Source organism: Cephus cinctus, unplaced genomic scaffold (genome assembly GCF_000341935.2).
Source record: "Cephus cinctus unplaced genomic scaffold, Ccin1 Ccin1_scaffold0123, whole genome shotgun sequence".
Classification (NCBI taxonomy): domain Eukaryota; kingdom Metazoa; phylum Arthropoda; class Insecta; order Hymenoptera; family Cephidae; genus Cephus; species Cephus cinctus.
This window is the reverse complement of record NW_014332857.1, coordinates 2,848,947-2,872,860: the sequence shown is the minus strand read 5'-3', so window position 1 is coordinate 2,872,860 and position 23,914 is coordinate 2,848,947. Positions and strand designations below refer to the sequence as shown.

Sequence of the window (23,914 nt, the reverse complement as noted above, 5' to 3'; positions counted from 1 at the left end):
CACCATCTACCACCTCTTCCTATACTTCACATGGACCGCGGCCCTACAAGGGTGTGGAGAAAGAAAAATTGAAAAAAATATTCTACCCAAGAACCAGAGTCAGTGCGACGCGATACAAAGGTTCACCAGGACCGGTCCTTGTTTGCCTATCTCCAGGGGGATGCAAAGTCGCCGTCCAATAAGACAGAACAGACAGACCCTCTGTAGTCACCTACCTCATAGTCGAGATACATACGGTCTGTCAGTCCTGGAACAGACCAGCTGCTGGTCGACCAGCCAACTGGCATGAAGAAATGGTAGGAGTTACCGGACTACTGGCACCGAGTATACTAGAAAAGGGTAGACAACCTCCCATCAACCCCCCACCTGAAGTTCCTCACGAACACAGGAAACGTATTAGACACGAGGCTCCAGCTACTCTCGTTGACTTTTCTACGCCACGGGCGTTACTGGAAGACACTGTATATGCTATAGTACGAGTATACTTGAAGCACTATGCTTGCATACCATATATATACAGCCTGTATACTGTACGTATACACTTGTCCTCCTTCGCCGGGTCCTCATTGTCTCCACTTGGTCAGGAGTCTGCGACTAGCTCAGGAATCCCCTGTAACTCTTGGGGATTACAGTCGACGAGTTATCTCTATATTTTCATGGTGGATGCTATTATCGTGCCATCTTCTTTATGTAGCATTGAGATAAGATTGACATTTTTTTTATGTGGGACTTCCGGAGATATTTTTAAAAAAAATTTTTTACTATTTAATTTTACTCTACAACCAAGTGGCGGACATAGGAATGTCTATTTAAATAATTTAACGAAAGATCTGCGTGATATATCCGCTCGAAACGTAATTTCCATGAGATTCAAAGCGGCTTCCTTAATCTCAAAGCAAATGAAAGCATCGCCTAGGTACCCACGTGCAGGCCAGATAGGACAATTAGCCGTAGGAATCTCGTGCAACGAATGGACCGAGCAAACACTCCGGGAGTAAGTCTGAGATAAACACGTGGAAATTCTCGCAGACGCGGCGCACATTTCAAAGTTAATATTTGACACAATAAAGCCAAGGAAAACATGGCAACGCGTCGACGCGAGGCGTCCCGACGCTCCGGAACGTATGGGATATGGAATTATTGTACGTGACGAGTGTTTACTCTCACCAAGGCTCTCCACTTTTGACACACCCTATATATACTGGCTTATGCTGTCTTTATAGACCCTCCGACACCTTTTCAAATCCCAAAATCTCCCCCGGGACAAAGTCACGAATGCACAGGCGGGTCGTATATTGAAAATTTTATAAAAAAAAAAATTGAAAAAAAAATGGAAAAAGTTTGGCAAATAATTTTTTTCAAAATTTTCAACTTTATTTCACCTGCGTATTACCGAGTAACATCACTCTGCCAGCAGTCGAGCCCGTGTTTATACGTGAGATAAAAAGTGAAGGGTGTGAAAAAAAAAAAGCGAGGAAAGCCAAAAACCTAGGGGATTTATTAACTGTTTGCCTAGTGGGAATCGTGCAAGGTACGGGCCTGGTTTTCAAAGTCAATTCTGTGCCGTCCCGTCTGCTGCCCTCTACTCCCACGAGACTGATGGGAAGAAAAGGGAAATGGTAGGGAGCTTCGTTGGGGGGTTTTAAAAAAATGGTGGGTAATGAACGTGGCGATTTGTTACTTTCCCACCATATTCTCCCAACACGTGTAGACCCTTGAGGACGGGACTTTATGTTTCGTGGGTTGGTCCTCCTGTAGTAGCGAGTACCAAAATTCTTCGGCGCTCCAGTTTCTGTCTTTGAGTTTTGTACATGTTGATGGTTTCGTGATTAATGGACATTCCGGGCATTCTATCGGGTGTGGATACCCTACGGGTGAATCTCTCTGTTGATAGTGTTGCTACACGACTTCGATATCAGGTAACACTATCTACGTGTACAGGACGTTTCAGAACCGTCTTGTTTGATTTGCCAGCCCAGAGACAAATGTTTGCCATCTACGGTTTAGTGGTCGAACCACAATGCTGTATCGGAGTAACGCAACTTGGCCAAACATTGAAATCGAATATGGGGAATCGACGTGTCCGTCTCGCATTGGGAATATTCTGACACGTGGCTGAGCTGTGTGGAGGCACCTTAAAGGTGACTGTAGATTCTGACAGGGGAGAGGGGATAGTACGATTTGAATATTGAAAAATTAAATTCAAACTTTTTACTTCATTTTTCGTCATTGATCTTCGAAGATCCTCGGCTAGAGGAGCAGGGGGTTACGTAACTTGGATTTCGAAGTTTTCTGGAAACTTATCAAAACGTATGAGAGACTCGGTGTAATATCGTTCGACTAAAGACACTTTTCTATTTCGCAAACTTTTACCCGGGACGGAAGTCCGCGACGTGACAATCTGACGCACGTGACTCTTACTAGCAAAACGGGATTAGATGCTGGAAGAATTGACGAGGAGCGAAGAGATTCTCTTTTTCTTCTGTGAACGATGTAGTTTATCGGTGTAGATGAGTGGCGGAAAAAAAAAGCGAAAATTTCTACCAGGGTTTATAAAACGGGAAAAATGTACAAAAAATCGCTATCACTGAAAATGCATACAATAACCCACGATGGTTACGACGTGTGAAAGTGTAAAGAAGATAGCAGAGACTTTGACGAAATTCCACTGATAAGATTGCAAGTACATACATATTTGTGTCTGGATTAAAAATAGAAATTACGTCAGTAAAGGGTAAGGCAAAATTTAAAAAAAAAAAAAATACTTTCCACACGTCACAGTGTACGTTTAAATACGTAGCGAAAAAATATACTTGTCAAAGATTTGCACAAAAAATTTCGTCGCTCGAAGACGATAGCCATTAGAGATAAAAAAAGTTTCAGAAAAAATCTTGCGTCAGGACCGTCACACTTTTTTCCTTCTAGTCTCACAAATAGCAGCAACTGCATTTATCCAAGAGTGCACAAAGTTGGCGCCTGCTTTAACATTGGCAATATCAAGTTACCATGTTAAATCAGCACCCATTCTCCTACACGGAGTGAACGTAGGACTATCAAAAATGAAAAGACTCACTCACAGCTCCAACGACAGTAACGCTCATTCGTGAAGTTTGTACAGTGATTGGACACAGCTTAGGAAATATAGGTAAAAAAGAAAGGAAACGATACGAGCAAGTGTATTGACACAATCGCTTCCTTGAAAGGAAGAAGTAAAGAAAAAGTAGGTTAAACATGATTTCAAGAACAATAAAATTCTTAATGGCTCGTTTAGAACTTTTCTAATCAGCAAGAAAAAAAAAGATCAATAAAAGTACTGCTATAGAGAACTATGAAAAAAAATAACATAACCCTACATAACGCTGGTCCGATGCATATTTTACTTCGGTGGAGATACTTTCGGATCGGCGCACCCGGTATTTATCCTTTAGGTTCTGCGAGGCGTGCGCAATTTTTCTTAGGTAAGATGATCGGCGACCTAGACCCGGATCTGGGGCACGTCCTGCAGGGCACCGCCGTGGCATGGGCACGAACAGCCTCGATGATGGTGGTGGTGCTTGGTCTGCCTTGCTTCCACGTCCAGTACCAACCTGCCCGATTACTCTCTATGTATTTATTGTTAAAGTACCCAGACACGAAGACGGTGAACTTGGGATTCGATGCCCCGGTCAAAGCGCGTCAGAGCGTGACGCGTCGTGCTCCCACCGTACAACTTTATTTATTTTATTCAGACCTGCAGCATTCGGTAGAGTTTCGTTCCGCAGGAGTCCTCCATTTGTCTTCTTCTTCTACTTTTCTTTTATATACTTTATCAATCGGAGCAACGACTTCAGATTCAAAAGTAAAACTGGCTGCTATCCGGCTGTTTGCAGTGCGAATTGAGAACCTGAATTGTTAAATGTAATTTCTGGATAATTAATTTGTTATTATTATTACGCTGTTATTAGCGAACGATTAGAAGAAACAAAAAATCATACTTATGCATGTTGATACTTAACTCATATATACCAGGAAGTTATCATGGAACGCATTAAGGAACGTAGGTTCGTTCCAGGGAATAATCGGCGAGCCGCGACTGTGGATCAAGCGAAACAAAAGGGAATGAAGGATGAGCGGAAAGAAACGGTGGATCGGAAGGATTAGTCGAAGGATCGACCTGTTGTGTATGGGAGTGAGGAAGATTGAAGATTAACATGGGACGCAGAACAAGACGAGTCCGGAGTAGACCAGAGCGTGACGCTCCAGTCAAATAATTTTCTGTGCTGGTTGCTGAGCGCATGGGATGATTTTTGCATTAGCTGTTATACCCGTCACGATTTTACCTTGTTCCAGGAAGAAAAATAAAAATTAAATATCGGGGACGTGCATCGATATCTAATATCGGTGGAGGTGATAACCTTCGCGCTTGATTCAATTTTTTCCACGCTTATTAGCACGATGCGCGTTCGTATCTGCATTGTCTGTAAACTGTGAAAAATCTTGAGGCAGGGCGGTATATATATACCGAGAATATATATATATATGAGAATATAAAGGTGGATTTACAAGCATCGACTGAAATTGAAAGATCGTTTCTTGAAAGGTATTAAAAATTTTATAATTCCAAAATTTCCAAAAAAAAATTATTCGTTATCAGCATCCCTCAGGAGCATTTGCGAATATTTGTTACCTTGGTACCATCCATCCCATTTTGATTCGGTGAAATCTGCGCACCCGTTATACGCCAGATTAATTCTACGGATATTACACACTACATGGATACTCAATCGGGAAACATGTTTGTGTACATACACAGGCGTCTTTATGGCGAGAGCGTCGTAGAACGGCCGGCATCTTTGATCGGCAACAATTTGCGCCAACTCATTTTCTATCTGTACCTTGAGATCTTCGACATGGCGCGCCAGGTTCGCACAATGCTTCACTCTGTTCTGTTCTAGTCTGCATTACGAATTTCCCACTGGATTCGATCACGCATCGGAATTGCTCAATCATTTGTATCGGGTAAAAAATGCAGTACCTGTAACAGACAGAGATCGATTATACGAATAAAAATCTGTTAATGATTTAAAAAACGAAATTTCACATTTTTTTTTATTCTTTCATCTTTGGATTCATCTTTGGAATGACCTTTATCTCTTCGGACTTGAAAAAAAAATACTTGAAATATCTTTAATGCTTTCGACGATCCACCTGCTCTACTGGAATAGAACAAAACGAGTTTCTCGGATTTTGAGTCCTGTCCCGTAATGCGACTTAGTGTCAAGAAGCAATAACGACGTAAATCAGAAGGACCATCCCCTCTTATGGTTGACGCGTCCAGGGCTAATCTCCGTCATCCGTAGGGAACATCCTGGCTGGCGCAAATATGTCGCAAGTCACTGAACGGGATTAGTCCTTGTGACATTCCCGTGAAAATTCCTATATCTCTCGGGACAAATATCAAATATATATGTATTTATGTGTATGCGTATATACAGGTACTACTAAAAAAAAAAGGAATGGGTACTTTCTAGATCCTCGAGACGTCGATCACCCGTAACAGGTATTAATATAAAGTATACATTTTGTGTGGGAACCCGGCAGAGCAATTCTTGTTTGCAGTATTTATGAAATTGTTTGACATTTTTATGGGAATTTTTAATATAATGAACAGACTGATCAAGATTGTCGTGTTACCCTAGTAATTTTGTGCCAATTATCCTCATTTGATATATTAAAGAGAAATGCAATTAACGTACAAGAACAAAGGGTGTATGGGAACAGAGGACGTTGGACATAGAAAAAAAAAATGGACGTTACGGTACCTGTCACTGTTACGTTTCCTAAGAACGAAAACGGTGAATTCCCAAGCGGAAGCATGTAGACCCTTTTTATTACGAGAAGTGTTTAATTGTCACGCGATCAGTCAGTTGTTTTCGTTTGATAAATTAGGAACACTGCTATTCGCCTTTTCCGATTTCTTCTTCCCGTTCGTTTTCTACCTCGCGAACGAAACGACTGCTCTACGTAAGACGTTGGAGCTACCAGCTTACCCTTTGAGAAAAGTAACACGTATCCCACAGACTTGCACAAAAGTAATAATCCCAAGGAATCTCAAAAAGATGAAGCAATTAATAACTCACTTAAGAATAATGATTTCCCGTTAATCCCATCGTCAAAGGTTACGAGACGCTGCCGTTTCACCATATGTGGCAATGACATCGACGCGCATGCGCACAGCCCCAAGACAAAGCTTCACGAAACGACCGCAAGGAGGCCAGTCCGTCAATGCCAAAACGACAGCGGGAAGACACGAAAATATTACATGCAGACGATCATCGAGCACATAATCAAAAGAGTGAGGATACAAGCAAACAAGAAACTAACCAAGCGAGTGACCGCGAGAGAGAGTGAAGAAATAAAGAATAAGGAATAGAAGAAGTAGAAAAGGCAAGAAAGCAAGGAAAGAGCTACCTGTGGCGTTCGTCGCTCGTCCAGATGATTGCGATATCTCACGCGCACAATGCCAAGCAATTATTAACCTGTGGTGAGGCTTTGTAACCATACCTACGGGAGCTAGTAAAGGAGATGGATACATTGACTGAAGCGAAAGAGAGAGAGAAACATTGGAGAATCCAAGGCATACGAAAGAGAGGGAGAAGGAAACGGCAAGCAAGAAGGAAATAAAGTGAGTCCGGGTGTCTATTCGTCCAGGGTATGCAGATGTCACTCGGGTTCTCGAAACGGGTGGGAGCCGGGGAGACATTTTGGTTAGAGGCAGGGACATTTTTCAAAGTGGGACCCCTTGACACTAATAAAGATTCCTATGGTGGGTCGGTATGCAGACGGTTCTTGTAGACGAAGCGGCTTTGGTGTACTTTGGTATCCAATGTGTTCTAACGTGTCTTCTTCTTTCCTTCTTACAGAGATTCTTCCTATAGTCACTGTGTGTACCTTAACCACTGTATACCATAGACTTACAATGGGACTCTGGTGGGGTACTTTGAACATGTAACACAGTAGCTACCGTTTAGTGTCATGGGACTGGCCTATGGGAAATTTGTACGCGCCAACGAATCTTCTGGCGCACTTCCTCCACTGGATTCTCCATGCTTGGCCGGACCATCGAGATTCGATCAGGATTTTTTATGGGACTACTTGAATTTCGTATCTGCATTATACACATGTATATACATATATAAGGCTCATTTTATACGGTAATATCAGATTTTAGGAAATTTTGAAAGGAACGAGACTAATGAAATTTTCGAGACAATAATTATCTCTTGAATGATTTATTTGATACATTTTTTTTAAAAACTATCTATTCTGTGATTTTAAACCTGATAAGGATTCTGAAATCCACATTCTTCAAATGTATCTTACGATAAATTTTCTTAGTTACGTTAATACTTTTTCAAATGCACATTGAATAAACGTCGAATATACGATGAGAATCCCTTATTACGAGTTATGGGATCCTGAGTCTTCTTATCTTTCATCGTGATGACGAACAACTTGCTTGATTATGCGTGCGGGTACAGTTGGCGCTGGTTAATCATCATAATTACAACTCTTTGCAGGCTGATTGGAAAAGAAGAGAATTACTATTATCAGCTGTCATGAATTCATGGGAATCATTATAAGGAGTCCGTAACTGCTGACATCACCGCAACGAATCAAACCAATGAACACAATGCACAAATTGGATGCAGCTATAATAAATCTTATCCAGTGGATTGCAACTCGCCAATTGGTGCACCGATCCTCAATGTAAATATAAAAGTCAATAAGTACCGTAAAGTCAACATGGCTTAAGCAGTTTCATCCACCATGGGAATAATGGCGGATTTACCTAAGCGTAGGTGTGGGATTTATGATGGCCCAAGAACAAACCACCTGACCTTCCGCATTTTCCATCCTACGCTCAACCTGGAACGCGCATGAATACTCGACTGAGGAACAGAGCTGGCATCTTGAGTTTCTAGAATACGTCATTCGCAAAGAAAAATTTTCATTCTAATTTTTCAACGTCCTACCATCCCATACACATCATATGGGAACCTTATGGGAGTCCAAGGTATCAGGATCCCGTTATAACATACATGACCAAGATGTATCACCCTATAGTAATGTAATATCGGAACTCTAAGCCAATAATGACATCCAAAAGAGATTAGATTTTATACTGTCAATGAAAGGAACACCTGACTGTACAATGACAGTTTTAGTGCCTATGGAAATTTTTAAGCTATAGTCATACTCATAGAATGCATAAGTTGACAGCGCACTACTGACAGATGATTTAGTTAAAGGAGGCCGCGACTGACGTGTCATCGGATTAATGTTCATGACAGTAGAGTCATTGACGGATGACGGCCACCGTGAACCTTCGAATAAATCAAAATTTTCTTTTTTTTTTAAGATTTGCTTCGACACTTTGAATATACTTAGATTTAATGCATCGGATTCTAAATTCCATAGCATTTAAAGTTATTTAGATATACAATTAGAATTTTATAACGCTTTTTTATCATTGATATAAATAATTACAGTTACTTGGAAATGTATATTAATAGAAAAATGTATAATCATTTCTTTATGCTATTGCCTAAGGTATTCTACAAATTCTACATCCCTAATTCATTAGCTGGTACTGGTTGTACTGGTTGCACTGCAATAGTAATTAGAAGTCATAAAAATGGCTGTTCCTGTTATGTATAAGTAAGAGATACCGGGACTGAAATTTCTTCAGCATCGGTCTCTGCTTCTCAGATCTTTTACTCTGATCTTGCCAGAAGAATGCAGACGATTTGAGCGATCTCGCGTAATGTTCTTCTTTTTTGTTACAGCATCTTCTTTCCTTTCAGGCTTCAACCGTCTTGCTTCTACTGGCCGCCTGTCTATTCGTAACCAGATGGCTCGGTGTCTTACAGCAGCAGCTCACTGTAATGCAGACCAAAAATTAGACATGCTTTGCTTCATAGAAACAGTCTGGAATACAAGAAACAATCTTGGCTGTAACTTTTTTCTTTATTACCTAATTATCCTAAAAAATTTTCATTCTCCATTTTTTACTAAATTTCAATAAATCTTTTTCAGACTACGAAATACATTGAAAATTAATTTTTTAAGAAAAATGAAAAGGGATTCCCACAGACGATTTTTCATATAAAATTCGTTTATTAACGTAATTCGTATTTGCTCGAATCCACCGGACGAAGATTGAATCTGGGGAAAAAAAGGAAGTTGTAATTTTATCAAACGGAGACGATCAATTTGTCGTTTACCGGTTTCATTGCAACCCCTTCCTCTGGATTCTCGATATAAAAGTGAATAAAGCCGTAAACGTTTTATGATGTCGAACGTGTATTAAACGCTCGTAGCTTCGAGCTAACGAGCCAATTGACGCTTCCAATGAGGGGGAAAAAAATAGAGGGAAAGAGTGAAAGGAAGAATCTGTCATCGTGTCCAGTCGATAGCTCGCGACAACGAGGACCCACTTTGACCGCCATTAAAAGGCTATAGCCATAAATATATCAGTCGAGTAAGACGATCCAAGTAGGTTGTCACCCTGTACATTATGGTTACATGGTTTACATTGTTATGGAATCCGATTATTTTTACAATCCTATAACATAATCGCATCTAGCAGAATTATTTTAAAATATTTTTAACTAACAGTAAACCTAAATAAATGATTCCGATAGAGACTGATAAATGTAGAAAAAAAAATAATGACATTTAATTTTGAAATTAACTCAATTAATAGAAATTTAACGTAACGAGTACGTTGGAGTGAGGAATTGAGACAGTAATGAATTAACATAAATTTTATACGTGTAAATAATTACAGAATCCAAAATTGGCTGGAATTACAATATTTTTTATGGATTCTTATGAATATATTTTTATAATTATTTGATACAGTACGTGACAAAACTTTGTCAGGTTTTCCTTTATACGCGTTAAAATACACGGGAAATACCAACTCGTAGGTGTCTAAGAAAAATGCAAGAGAGAAAAGTCCCTAAGAAATTAATGTGCTATTTCAGTAGTGCCAACTGCCCCAGTTCTTGTGGCGCACCGAGTTTCTCTTTGTAAGAAAAAATTAAGTTCGCTCTTCCGAAAAAGAATTTTTACCACCGCGGAGGAAGTGGGACTAATGGCTTCATTACCGGTAAAAATGAGTAGTCGAAAAAAAAAAAAAAAAAATTTTAAAAATGCAACACTGGAAGACCTATCCCGTCATGCCCTTCTCAAAGAGAAATAACATAAACCTTGCTTATAATCATAACCATATATTCACGAGATAAGTTTTCGCGTTGGCATGTAGCGTAAATTCAATGAGAGCGTCGCGACGCCGTTCATTCGCAGCGGGAAACTCGCGACGTCGTGTAAAATAAAAATAAAGTCAAAAGTAAAGGAGGCGAGAAACCGGCAAACTTTGCTCGGTGTATTTACAAAACAATGTCAGACGCCTCGCCGCGACGCCCAGCGTCTATATATATACATATATCCACATAACCCACGTCTACGAATACCTAAGTGCGGATTCTATTCGTCGACGCCGCACAAAATCACGTGTCCCGAGATTCAATGCATTTCTTCATGATCGAAAGAAACAAAAAATACCATAGCCATTTTCTTTTCAATTCAATACCACCCAATCGCTTAATAAATCTATTTTGAGCATTTTAAAAAATTCCATTTTTACCACAAAATCATTTATACATGACTGTTGAATCTTGCTGCATCCGCTAGCAGCCAAACAAAAAAATTAAATAATTCTGAATAATTGCTCAACAATCACTTTTCAATTTTAACACCGTCGTTAAAATTCTCAATAAATATTTTCGATATATCGATTCCACGTATCCTATTACGAAACAATATTAACAACTAAAATGACCGATACAGCAAATTCTGTATTACAAGCTGACCTACTGCTAACGAGTAGACTCATCAGTTGACTAAGTTTTTCTTAAAATAATTGTGCAACTACAATATTTCTTGGTAAACCTTGCGAGCAAGCACATTCCTCGAGCGAACTATATACAGTACATCAATTCGTTCCAGATGTCAGAAAGATAAAAAGAAGCGGCAGGTAAGAAATAACTAAAAATCAACTAAACTAAATTACGTCATAAGCTCACTCGCCAATGTATCTCTGAAAGCCACGTGCATACGTCTTACGTGTAAAATGCCGAGAGCAGCAACGCAGCGAGACGGCAATGCAGCAATGTCGAATAATAACACGCACCATCCGTCGTGTCGTTTTCTCAAGGCGCACAGGGAACTCAGCAACGCCCACGTTGGGATTATCCTTGAGACTCGTATACAAATGCCGTGCGAGTCGCTTCTCGAAAAGCACCCACGTTTCAGCGCGGCTCCCTGGAGTCCTGGTGAGACCCGGGTGCTTTCTTCTTCAGGAACGAATACGCCCGTCAGGACGTTACAGAATCGCTGGCTGTGGTAGAGTGGATACTGGAACAACGTACAGTGCAGTGAGATTAGAGGTATGAGGTATAACTAAAAGAACTGAAAAAGTCATGTCCACCAGGAGTTTCGCAGTGGGGCGTCTATGTATTCTTTAGTAAGGAGTACCAGGAACTGGTACTAGTACCAGTACCAATGGTCAAGCTTACCTAGCCCAACCCAGTTCGGATGAGTAGCTCGTGTATCGGTTGATAGAACGGGAATACGTTGCTTGCAGTTGCATAGCGTCCTTCTGACAATAAAGATTACCCATGGCCACTGCTGTCCCTGAACGCAATAAACTTCGTCAGCCCTTATGACTGCGAGTCGTATCACTTTGTCACTGTCACTGCATTGGTTATTCTTATACCGAGTGTGTAGATTCTCATCCGACTGTACCTTAATTTTACGTCATACAAAATTCCCTTCAGTATTCGTCGCTTCGAACTCCACGGGCCGACTCGTGACAGTTATTGGTTAGTTCGACTACAACTTGTTTACCTACCGAACTACCTAACTTACCGACCGAGCACGGCGCTGCGTTCGCGATGAAAGTCTTGCGATAGAGTCACGCCGTGGAATTTGATCTCGCATACTGATCGGTCCTTTGGATTTAATACGAAACCACCTGTCCTGCAGGTACAAGGGGAATAGAATGTTTCAAAGGATACTTTAATACGTGACTGCAGTGTGAGGTCATATCGAGCTGACGAAGCAGGCGCTTTGACGTGTTTCAACAGTGGTACCTGTAAGTAGTGCATGAAATATGTCGTATGACATTTCGAATATACGTTGCGTTAGTTTTATCGATGGCAGCTGCCTCAATCCCTTGATATTTAATGGCACGAACGATAAATGCTAAAATCGAGGACGGATTCGCACCTTGCTACGTCGGCGTTTATGCTAAGGAGCGTAACTTTTGAAAATTTTAAGAAACTCAACGGCGACACGCTCGCTGATTTAATGACTACAGCTGATAAATATTCATTCGTTTGCGAATGAAATCCACCGGGCTTTGGGATCCTAACGAGCGCGCGACTTCCACGACGATTTAAGTGTTGTTCACACGCGAATCTGCCCCTTCGATCTTCATGGGTGTCTCGACGTTTTCCTGCGAATCTCATCGTCATCCGATCGGTTTATCCGATTTCTTTACCCCGACGTCTCTCTACCTCTTTAGCTTTCCTTTTTGTTTTTTCCTTTTCTTCTTTTATCAAAACCTCTTTTTTCTTCCCTCAGGTATACTTTATCTTGCCTCTTCTACCGGTAGCACTGATGGCACTGGTACGCTCTACGATACGGACTACTTCAGGGAGATTCCTTCTCAGCATCCGTCCTAAATATATCTCGCCACAATACACTCCGACTCGACGACTCGGTTTGGAATTCGACTCTGCACCCTTGGACAGATTCCACCTCGGGAAGGACAAATCGCGAGGATTCGTCTCCCGTCGGATTCCATCTAGTGACAACTTTTCTTCAGGAAGCTGATAGCTGATTGATACTTGAACACCGAAGTACGTAAATCTACCGTATAAATTGTAATCACCAAAAACGGATACTTTGCCTTGGTTAGATTCACTAATTTTTTTTTTTTTAGATTGATAGTGCCCATAGGCGTAGATATCATCAAATGTATACCCTCTGTCTATTTAAGAATTTCACTTTCCCCTTGGCAATGGCCACTACCATTGTAGATTGAATGTTTGAAATGGCGAAAGGGGAAGGTCTTAAGGGATGGTTTCTCAGTGGGTTTAGCAACCCTTATTGGTTCTAGCATCCAGCTGTTCCTTTTTTATCAGGATCTTCAGCCCCGATGCTCTGCACTCTCCACGTTTTAGCAATCTCTCGAAATCTCGACCTCCTGTCGGTTTCTCAGATACCACCGTATACTCACTAAGGATCCATTCGGTATATATATACACTGTGCTATTTCAACGGCGATTTCTCACGATGTTTCCAGACTAAATTGGAAAAGAAGAACGAACCAAATCAAAGGTATTTCCTATGAAATACCTGACTGGGTAGTTATAGGTAGGTCAGGCACGCTGTGCCCTTCCTACCTTCACTTTTACCAATCGATATATCCATTATCAATAATTCAACTAGATATCTCCCTACACCTACCTACCAACCTACCAACCTATCTAGCCAGTCAGCCAGCTATCTACCTGGTGCAATCTGAAGCGGTTATCTCGTTTCACAAAATATATCTAGAGGTCTGACCGGCGTATAACAATAAGAGGTCTCATACCGACCTAACCCAACCCGACTCTGGCTTACCAACCCGATATCACCTACTAATCGTAACCTGAACTTTCCTGACCTTCCAGTAATCTTCCCTTAAACTTTTACATCCGAAACAATGTCTCCCCCTGCTGGACCTCCCTTGATTCACTTTCCGCCCTATCGACCCTTGACCTTTTATCCTCCTTACACCTTGTCCTTCACATAAATCAGAGTACTCTCTCTGCTGATCTCGCTCAGACTCTTTACTAACCTCTTTGGCTCAGCCAAGTAACTACCCCTTGAACATCCTTTAACAATCTTCACGAGAATCGCTTCATCATTTTAATCTATTATTAAATTGCAATTATTTTCTTGTTTAACCTCATTCTCGGTATTAGGTATAACAGGTATATACAGTACTGTTATATATATATACAGGTATAGAGAGCCAAAACGGCGTAGGGATAATAACGAGAAAAAATATCCAAATCTTGATTATTTTAATTGCTAACAATTATTCAAAATTATTTAATATTTTTTTTTTAATTTATAATCCAATTATTCAGGTTTGTTACATATTTTCTTTTTACTGACTCACCCTACTATCGGTATTATATAAATTTTTAATAATTTTTCGTATTTCATTTTATGTCCCATACGGAGCAGTCGTTACAGGAAGACAGAGGATGGAAGAAGGAGGCATGAAGCACCGGTAACTAAGTGAAAGAGGAAGAAGGAGGAACAAAGAGAATGATATCCTCTTCCAATTACTCCGGAACTGCTGCAAGCATTGGGAAATTCTGTTCTCGACTCGTTGCAATCGATTCAATACGATACAATTCCTGATTCGTTACACTAGCGAACAATCGGCGTACGACTGCCGATCTCGTTGCTCTTTGACGTTGCCGGTGCACAATGTCACGATCCAACATTGACTGATTGCCTCTTTGTAAAACGATAGATCCCTTCGCTCGGCCAGTGACGTATCTCTACGATTGTAGGTACCTGCCATTCACACGATTGGATTCTTAGTTACTGGAACGATATCGAACCGAACCAATTCCAATATGTTTACGCTATGACAAGAGGCAAGCAGCGCCAATTGTACCGGTGGTGTTAATCGGAGTGCAGAAGTTGTATTTGGATTAGGTTTTGCAAAATTTTTTTTTCTCATTTAAATGTCTCGTACAGATCTGAAAGGAAAAAAGATTTTGTATGCGAATTGATGATTATGGGGGGGGGGTAATTTTTTTTTCTTTTTTTTTTCATTAAATATTTTTTTTCCTTCCGTCAACCTTTAGAACCGTCTGTCAGATATCTTAGGCTTCGCAAATTAAAGAATGGTACGGATTCTTTATTAGCACCTGGTGACAGTTCTTAAGGAAAAGGGAGAACACTGACATCTGCTACTACGAAATTGCATTCGGGGGCTACAAATTGTCCTCGAATGGGGATGAAATGACGCGCTTCCTTCGTTCTTCCCTCTATTACGTCGACATCCGAAAGAAATTGGTATTTAATTTGGATCCGTCTTCGTGCCTCCTTTAAGAAAATTGTAGATGGCGCACATTTTTCTTTTGGATTATCCCCGCGTACGAGAGTTTGGGTGTTTGGAGAATTTTAGGATTTTTTTGAAAATTACAAAAAAAATTCATTTTCAAATTTGGTTTATAACCCAGATAATAATACAGAAATTCTTGGCTGGGTGCTAAATGTGTTGAAATTTTGGAAATAATTACATTTTGTACTTTTATCAAATTTTCTTTTTACCCATAGTCTATTTAACGTATCTCAATTTTCAAAAAAAAATCCACGTACTCTGTTCTAGAACTGAACGTATTGTCCGTCCCTAACGGTTCAGTGGTTAACCTACGGTGCCAACCGCGACAAGCTGACCCAAGTGGTTTTTACCTAGACAAAGGTCCTTTAATTTCGTAATGGCTGCCCAGGGATGATGATTCGTGCCCAACCTTCATTCCAACCTCTTAGAGCAATAGACTGCACGAAGGGACATCCCAGCTACCTGCTGACGCCTACCAATTATTCAAGTAAGAGACCAATCCCGCTAACCTCCACATAAACCTAAACTCAGATCAGCGAATCCGTGAAAAAAAATTGTGAGCAAAAAAAATTTTCAAAATAAAAAAAATGATACCCGCAAAAATTTCCGATTTATACAAATAACATCCACACTAAATCCCTCGATCGATATGATTACAAAAGTGAGAAAAAAAAAATTATAAAAAATCCAAAACTCCATTTCCAAAAGACACCCGATCCCAATGCAAGCAGGTATAAGTCATCAGCGTACAAAATTGCTATACCGACCAACCAAGGTATCAAGAAGCAACCCGGCATTATTTTAACGTTCCCATAATAACATTGTCTGCTCGCCTTTGTTTAATTCATGGCAATCTTGTCATTACGGCCGCGGCAAACGTGTCTTTATTTATTTAAAACTTTTATTATCATCGGGTGGACCAGTCATTTCGTTCGCATTTAGATGAGTTTTTAATTTGGTGTGACGCCAGGTATTTGGTTTAACGAGCAGGAACCCAACGGGCCCGAACCTGGCTATGAATAATATTAAAAGAAGCTCCTGACATGTCGGAATACCAGATTCACTTCTTTTGCCCTTTTTTTTCCTACCCCTCGTCCCAATCCCGACAATTTACATAATTTTTCCTATTATCTTTCTTGACGTTCCTCGTCGTGCGAATATTCTCATGGAAACCGATAACACAGTCGAATTCATTTCCCATATACCTATATATACCATACAAGCACCAAACATCAATATGACGTCGATATATAGTACATACAGTTTTCATATGCTCGTACTATACAGTATTGTACAGTACGTATATATCCAATCTAGAAATAACGAATAGAAAAAGACGAATAAAATTGTGTCCGACTAGCGGATTTCAGGTAACCCAACCTTACCTTGTATTATATACGTCCTTTGGTATGTCAGGTTACAATGCATCTCGAGGTACATCGATGTATTGACAAGAGTCTAGTTTTTCGAATCCTAAAGTTGGCAGTGGTTACAATGTAATTGCACTAGGGTCAAACGTCCTATAAGACACATGGGATTCCTAGCGGAGCCCTACGCCACTGTGTTGTGAAATTTAATGCGCATGCGCTTGCGGGGTAAAAAAAGGCGCGAATTTTTTAAAATTGTATTATCGGAGAAGATACGTTGATTTAGAAAATATATTTTTTTTCCCTTACCGCAATCTCACGCATGTACCTGTATGGCTTACGTATAAGGTTGGTACGCGTCTTACCTCCCTAGTACTACGGAATCGACGTGCTGAGATGGATGCCTTAATAATTCACAACTACCGAGACACGGGGCGCACATCAATACGTGATTAATCATGATTAGAACGGCATTCACACGGAGCAGTTTCACGAGCAATACAAACCACGTAATGGCGCCTATATATCATTCGTAGTAACTCCAGCGTGGGTTTCAAGCCGATTGCTTTTTCTCCTTTGAGAGTAACTCTCTTCTTTGACGCGTAACTCGTCCTGTGGCTTAACCTAGAGGCGAACGGGTGCACTGTAGGCTCCTGTCTCTCTCGCGCACACGGCGCTTCCTGGAAATTCTGAATTCCGAGAATTCAACAATCGTCCCCTCAACCCCTCGTGGAATTCACGTGGAACCAATATGCCACGCTAGAATCATTTCATTTCCCACTACGCTGTTAGTAATTCCGTGGTATCGTGTACGGTACAACGGCCGTCCCCCACGGTACGGAATTTCGATTTCACCTCAATACACGTGCCAAAAGTAATTCGAGCACGCTGGAATCGTACAATTTCGTGGAGCAATGAAAATACTGGGAATAAATCAAAATGTAACCGATTGAATAATTTTGAGGGAAAAAAAATTATTAATTGAACATGAAAATCTATATAGCGTAACTATCTCGGATTCTTTAGCGCTTTGGGTACTGTGATCTGGGCTATGAGAGTTTAGACTTGGAGGAATATATATATATATATATGACAAGGTATGTTAGGGAAATTAAGCAAGTACAGCTTGACATCGAGTGAGAGACGGAAGTAGTTGGTACTCCTGAATTTGCTGTTAACGAACGTGAATTATCAAAGGAATTATTTTGAATGATCTCTAAACTTTTATTGTGCTATACGGTTGCGTATTAACGTGGTCCCAGACGATTGTCTGGAAACACGTGATACGTCTGTGGGGACCGACAGTGCAGGGGAAATAGGAATATAAAGACAGTGCAGAAATAGAATAGGAGACAGTGCAGGGGAAATAGGAATATTAAAGAGTCGAAGTTTACGAGGATTTATACGAATCAGAGAGAGAGAGAGAGAGAGAGAGAGAGAGACGGAGCGTTGCCGATGAGAAAAGGAGAAACGAAGAGGATTACATTGATCGGGCAAAGGATGAATAAGGGGGAATCCCCTGGAATCGATGCTCGATAACGTGAAAGGATTTTACGCTCGATCTTTCGTCTGTTTTTGAAAAAGTATTTTGAAAAAGAACATTCGACGATTATAAGGATCCAGTTGTACCAGCGAACACGAGTGGGTGAATTTTTTCAAAATGAGAGTTTTTTTCAATTCGGACAAATTGAATGATCCAGCGTTTGTCCTGGCAACGGGATACCACGTGATGTTCTGTAGACGTTATCAAAGCTTAATGGGGTGGAGGGATGTCATTTGATCGAAGCTTATATCGATAGATGATCGATTAATCATATTTCGTATTACGTAAATAACAAAAAAAAAAAAAAGGAATATTATTTTTATTCTTACTTCGGATTATTTGATTTTTTTTTTTTTTTTTGGTAAGATTCGAAAAAATAACGACAAAAATGTCTTTCGGGGATTGTTCGATAGTGATTTTTTTTCCCATCCTTTATCTCGAATTTATATTCTGCCTTGAATCGATCGGCTGGAATCTGTCAATTTCGAAGCTTCTTAGAACTCGTGTTGAAACGAGTCTATTCGCCAGGCTCGCGGGTCTTCTTGCAAATTTATTCAAATCCTATTGACGCACTGTGGGGATTATTAAGAGTGTATTGGATCGGATGGAAAGTATTAGCCAATCGGATCAACACCCACTCGTGGAGAAATCATCTTAGGCTTTGCAATCTCTTTTTTTTTTCAGGTATTCGATTCCCTGCGTTTTACCTCAGAGAAGGGATTTGCCTTTTTTATCGTGGACGTTGTCGTACAAAGAAAAGTAGTGAAGGACGTAGAATTAATAGTATACTCGTTATTTTGGAAGTTTAAAAATTTTTTTAAATTATTCGAATTTCGGGTGTCGTGATAATATAAAATATATTTGAAAATCTTTAATAAAATATTCATACACATTGTTGTTTACAGGCAAACAGTAAGTCTAAACAAAAATTGTAATCCAGATAAATTCCACTAAAAAAAAAAGTAAGACAAAAAATGAATATTGACGATAAAGAAAATAAAGGAGAAAAAAATTTTTTTTTTTCTTTCACGTCCTAAAATAAACACCCTTTATATTCAGTGCCTCGTGAATTGATCTTATCAATGCGCAAATCTCAAGATCCAGAGCGCGCACGCGCACTGCCCCAAATTTTTCCGTGAAAATTCGTCGTACCACTTTCATTTCCTAAACACGAGTTCACAGTGATGACGATACGCGGCGGCGACAAAATAATGGCCCCGCAGCGTAGTAGGCAGAAGCATATATGGGAAGCGGACCAAAGGAGTCACATTTAATTACATAACCACAGAGCCGAAAAGCCATTTACTCAAAATAATGGCCCGAAATGGGGCCCATCGTGTATTATTATTTTCGTATTTGGTCCTAACCTCGCCCCCCGAAACCTGTCATATTCGACTGTTCCGGCCGGTCGCCGGTCTTAGTTTAAGAAAAAAAAGTCGAGCAAGTACAGCCTGCACGAATGGTTCGACGAAAGGGCCGAATTTTTCGGAACTCCATTCCCGGCCCTTCATTACGGCGTCTTTACAACAGAGCGTCAAGCCTCATCATGCGGGTCACTCTCTGTGACTGGTAGCCAAATATAATAAACGCATAAGAATAATAATCCAAACTACATATATATATATATATCCACATCCTAAGTACTTGCTCACGCAGTTGGTGGTAAGCACCTATCGATTCGTCACACCCGATATATTCCAGGATCGATTTACGTTTCAATTGCTACCCATATACACATATTCCCCGGACAGAATTATATCAGACCAAGCACCTTGAACTTGCGCCTAACCGGCAGCTCAGGACTGGCACGCATCGCAAGACCAGCTAAAATAGGTACGGCCCACCTGCTGTTCCTTTAACACGAGTTCATCCGAAACCCGGATAGAAGCGATTTCAAAGGAGGAAATAAGGAAATACATACAATTCATACGCTGCAAAGTAATTGCTATATAGAATTTTTACTGCCTAATTACAAAACACACCCCTTAGATTACCGACTGAAAAATACCGTTCCACGCTCTCTGTAGCAGGAAGTGACGTCATAGATGGAAAAAAAAAAAAAAAAATACGAAATACACAGATCCATCGGTGGTCGCTAGAAGAAAAAGAACAGGCACCGTAAGAATCGACAAAACAAAGGGTCCTCCGGAGGTGAAGATCCAGAGTGCGGTCCAGGAGAAGATGCTGCGGCAGATTTTTACGCGGCGGCAGTAAATGTTAATCCTGCAACTCGTAATCCAGCGGGAGCCGGTAATGGGAATCTCCGACTCTAACTGTAATTATAGGGATCATTTAATGGCCTCCCCTGGTTCCTCCCCTCTCTTTCTCTCTCTCTATCCTCACCACCCATTAGCATCACTCTCTTTCTCTCTTACTCTCTTATATTCACTTATTATCCCTCTCTCTCTCTCTCTCTCTCTCTCTCTCTCTCTCTCTCTCTCCCCCTACCCCTCTCCTGCCTCGTTCTACCCTACCCCTCTCACTCTCCACCCTCCCCTACGACTTTACCGTCCAGCAACCCTACACTAAGTTCAACTTCAAATATCCCACCCTTAGCCCCCAGAAGGTAGAATTCGCAGGGCTCCGCTATTCTCGCAAACCAAGCGGAACCCCAAATGCCTTAAGACTCCTAAATAAGGCTAAATACCACTATTAGCCATGCAGCAAGGTTGCGCTCGATGGTATGCTCTCTCTTCCCCCGTTTCCGTTTTAGCAACTATTCATTTGAATAACCCGCGCTTTACGACCTCCGCATATACAGCTTGGCCGATATCCGTTCTTATGCATCACGACATATTTCAGGCTCCCCATGAGCACTTTTGCGAACGAGTGACTTTTTAAATGGAGAATCGAGCGTCTACAATTTTATATATATATATATATACCGTGTGTGTAAAAAAAAATTAATTTTTAATATATTTACTTTTTATTATCTTAATACGAAGGGGAATTGCAGTCGTATTACCGGGTATAAAAATTGGAACTATTGGACGGATTCAAGATCGATGAGAAATGGTGGAGCATCTAGTATCTGATAACATTATAAAACCCATATTTCCTCCCGTTAATTCTTTCTATTCGAGTGACAGTTCACGACGATAAAATCGCGCGGTTACTAATAGAATTGAATACGAGTGCATTTGACTGGATTCATCCGACTGGAAAGCTGCCTTTCGTATCGGGAAGAAACGAGTTCACCGATCAAGTATAGAGCATTTTTCTTCTACCTCCAGCGTAGCTGAGACGGGCAAACAGGCAAGTAGGTAAAGGTAGGTTCCTACCTATACCTCCTATCTATCTATTCCGACCTGTCTACCTATCTACCCAATTGCACTTCGGCAGGACTTTACTTGGCATTCCGATGACTTGCCGTTTCATCGAATGCATCTTTAACAGCTACGGGTCACGATGACACGTTCCTTCGTCTGAATGATTGACCAGTCGATGCAACACTTGCACTTAATATACACTCTTATTTGGTACTATGGCTTTGGGCGGATATGCAATGATCGACAAAGGTACAATTTTACGACTTGACGATTCCACCAATTTACTGTAGTAAATAAATGCAGTTCGTTTAACGTTTTTATTATTTATACAGCCAATATCTTTCGTCAAATTTATTTTCTTTAACTTTTCATTTACCGCTGATAGAATCTCATTAGATTCTAGAAGAGTTATTAGAAACTGTCATTCTTGCCTGATTATCGGTTTCCGTTGGCAGTGACTGACCGTTCGTTGATCTAACCTAACCCAACCTAGAGCTGTCAATACGCGAACCCCGACTCAATCCAGAAATAGAACCTCGTATCAGTGCTGGATATCGAACCGATCGAAAGGTATCGGGTAGTATAAGAAGACAGTACCCTAACCTAACCCAACCTAGCCTAACCTACCTTGAAACTATGCACACAAGGCGTGGCTCAGGGCGAAAGAAAATTCGCAGCAAAGTCCAACGGTTTCGGATGGCTGCTTCGCTGCGGTGGAAATACGGCCTGAGGTGCTGGGGGATTTTCGAAAAAAAAAAAAATAATAAAACCGAGCGAACCGGTATAGATACTGTTATTATCTGGAATATCAGGATGAACTGTATGTAACGGCTTAGACGGTATAGGGTATGCTTCCATAAAGTACGGCATGTTAAATTTTCTTTTTTATTTGAAAAAAAAAGGTCAGATACCGTTATACCGCCTGATACAGTGTATACTGCAGATGTTCGTGCTGAAAAACAATATTTAAAAAAACAATTTCATCCTGAACTTAAAAATTATCTACACGCTACGCGGTTCGTGTACGACTAATAATCCTCACTTACGTATTGTGCTGTGTGCGTTGATGCACCCTGGTAGCACGCCTACGAAAAGTCATTTCAGCAAAAGATCATTACATTCGCAACGGAAAGAAACTAACCGGGCAGAGCACGTTCGATACGAGAGTTATCCTGTTCCTTTATTGCGGACCACCCTGAGTATAGCGCGCTCGTATGGCATAGGTTGGGATACAGGTCGTATCAAAAAATAAGACACTGTAAGATGGACTGTTACTCATGAAAATAGAATCTAGGGAATTTCTAGTTACTTTCGTGAACACGATTCGGTTCACGGTACGGTTACACAGTGTTTTCGATCGGTGGGTATGGCTGTGAAGTACAGTATGGGTATACCGGTAGTTTCAAAAATTGCATGCGCAGCTGTCAAGCTACTCATGTACGCAGAGTACATGAGAAACGTCCAGAATGGACTTTCCATTCATTTCATGTATAATCTGGAAACAATTTTTTTTTTTTTTCTTAAATTACTATACGAAAATGTAAAAGATAAAGTCTACAGATCGTTTCAACCGTATGATACTATTTGCCAAAGAGACATTTTTTTCCACGTCTCTCCGGTCCCCGGAATCAGACTGGCTGACGCAGTAGGCAAGACTCGTTAATACGGTAAATCAAGGAACCCACGATTTCTCGATAGGGAATTTGCAAATCGTTCAGCATTTTACCAGCGTGTTTGCACTATCCTTCGGAGTAACAGATCCGCTCTGTTTGTACGGCGGTTATGAGCGAGCATAGAAAACTTTTAGTTCTTGACGTAGAAAACATTTGCGCCCACTTTTTCTTTTTTCCGTGTTGGCTTTTCGAACTATCGTCTCGTACAGAAACGATGCGCGCGCATCTCGTTCCTCGTCCTTCGACCATTACCTACGGTCCTCGTGGAATATTTGTACTCTACGCGACGTGACCAATTTAATATTTGCTCTATGCCCCGTAACGTGCAATAGCCCGTAAAATATTTAGCAGAGTGTGACATACTATTTTTTTTTTTTTTTTTTTCTAACAATACCAAATGCCCTTACAATCCAAAAGATACACGTGGACTCGATTCTACTTTTACATACAGGAAATATAAATTCAAAAAAAAATTCTCAACAGTATAAAATAAGAATTGAAAATCTTTCATGCTTCTGTATGAAAATGGAAATAATTTTTTTTTTCAAAAAATTTTTTTTTATACCTGCATCTATTTTTTATTATCCACCCTGCATCGTAACACGTGGATTAGGATCGATGTACTTAATACAAAGAGCATACGCTACTACAGCACCGCTAATGTGTTTATATTGAACGAGGACAGGTTAAGGTAGGTATACATACATATAATCCATGGGGTGGCACGAGGTCGATCTCGTGGGTTGGTATCCCGAAGGGATGGAGAATCGAGAGGAAAGAGGATAGCAGGTTCTGTTTATTTTGACGGGGGGTACAGG

At 40.6% G+C, this 23,914-nt stretch overlaps 3 long non-coding RNA genes across 4 annotated transcripts; 1 reads left to right on the top strand and 2 right to left on the bottom strand.

The window, feature by feature from the left end:
• Positions 1–2,967: 2,967 nt before the first annotated feature.
• On the bottom strand, positions 2,968–6,165 carry LOC107274876. The gene is made up of 5 exons (XR_003058088.1): positions 6,120–6,165; positions 5,802–6,030; positions 3,996–5,014; positions 3,731–3,883; positions 2,968–3,587 (listed from the first exon to the last, which is right to left on the bottom strand). It is a non-coding gene; the product is annotated as an uncharacterized LOC107274876 (long non-coding RNA).
• Positions 6,166–8,485: 2,320 nt separating this feature from the next.
• LOC107275194 lies at positions 8,486–11,766 on the bottom strand. Its single transcript, XR_001539659.2, has 3 exons — positions 11,625–11,766; positions 11,173–11,463; positions 8,486–8,922 (listed from the first exon to the last, which is right to left on the bottom strand). It is a non-coding gene; the product is annotated as an uncharacterized LOC107275194 (long non-coding RNA).
• LOC107275195 lies at positions 11,380–15,878 on the top strand. 2 transcript variants are annotated; one of them, XR_003058087.1, is made up of 4 exons: positions 11,380–11,495; positions 12,094–12,202; positions 12,694–12,971; positions 15,512–15,878. It is a non-coding gene; the product is annotated as an uncharacterized LOC107275195 (long non-coding RNA). The 2 variants fall into 2 exon arrangements; XR_001539660.2 differs by lacking the exon at positions 11,380–11,495 and having other exon boundaries at positions 12,067–12,202.
• Positions 15,879–23,914: the final 8,036 nt, after the last annotated feature.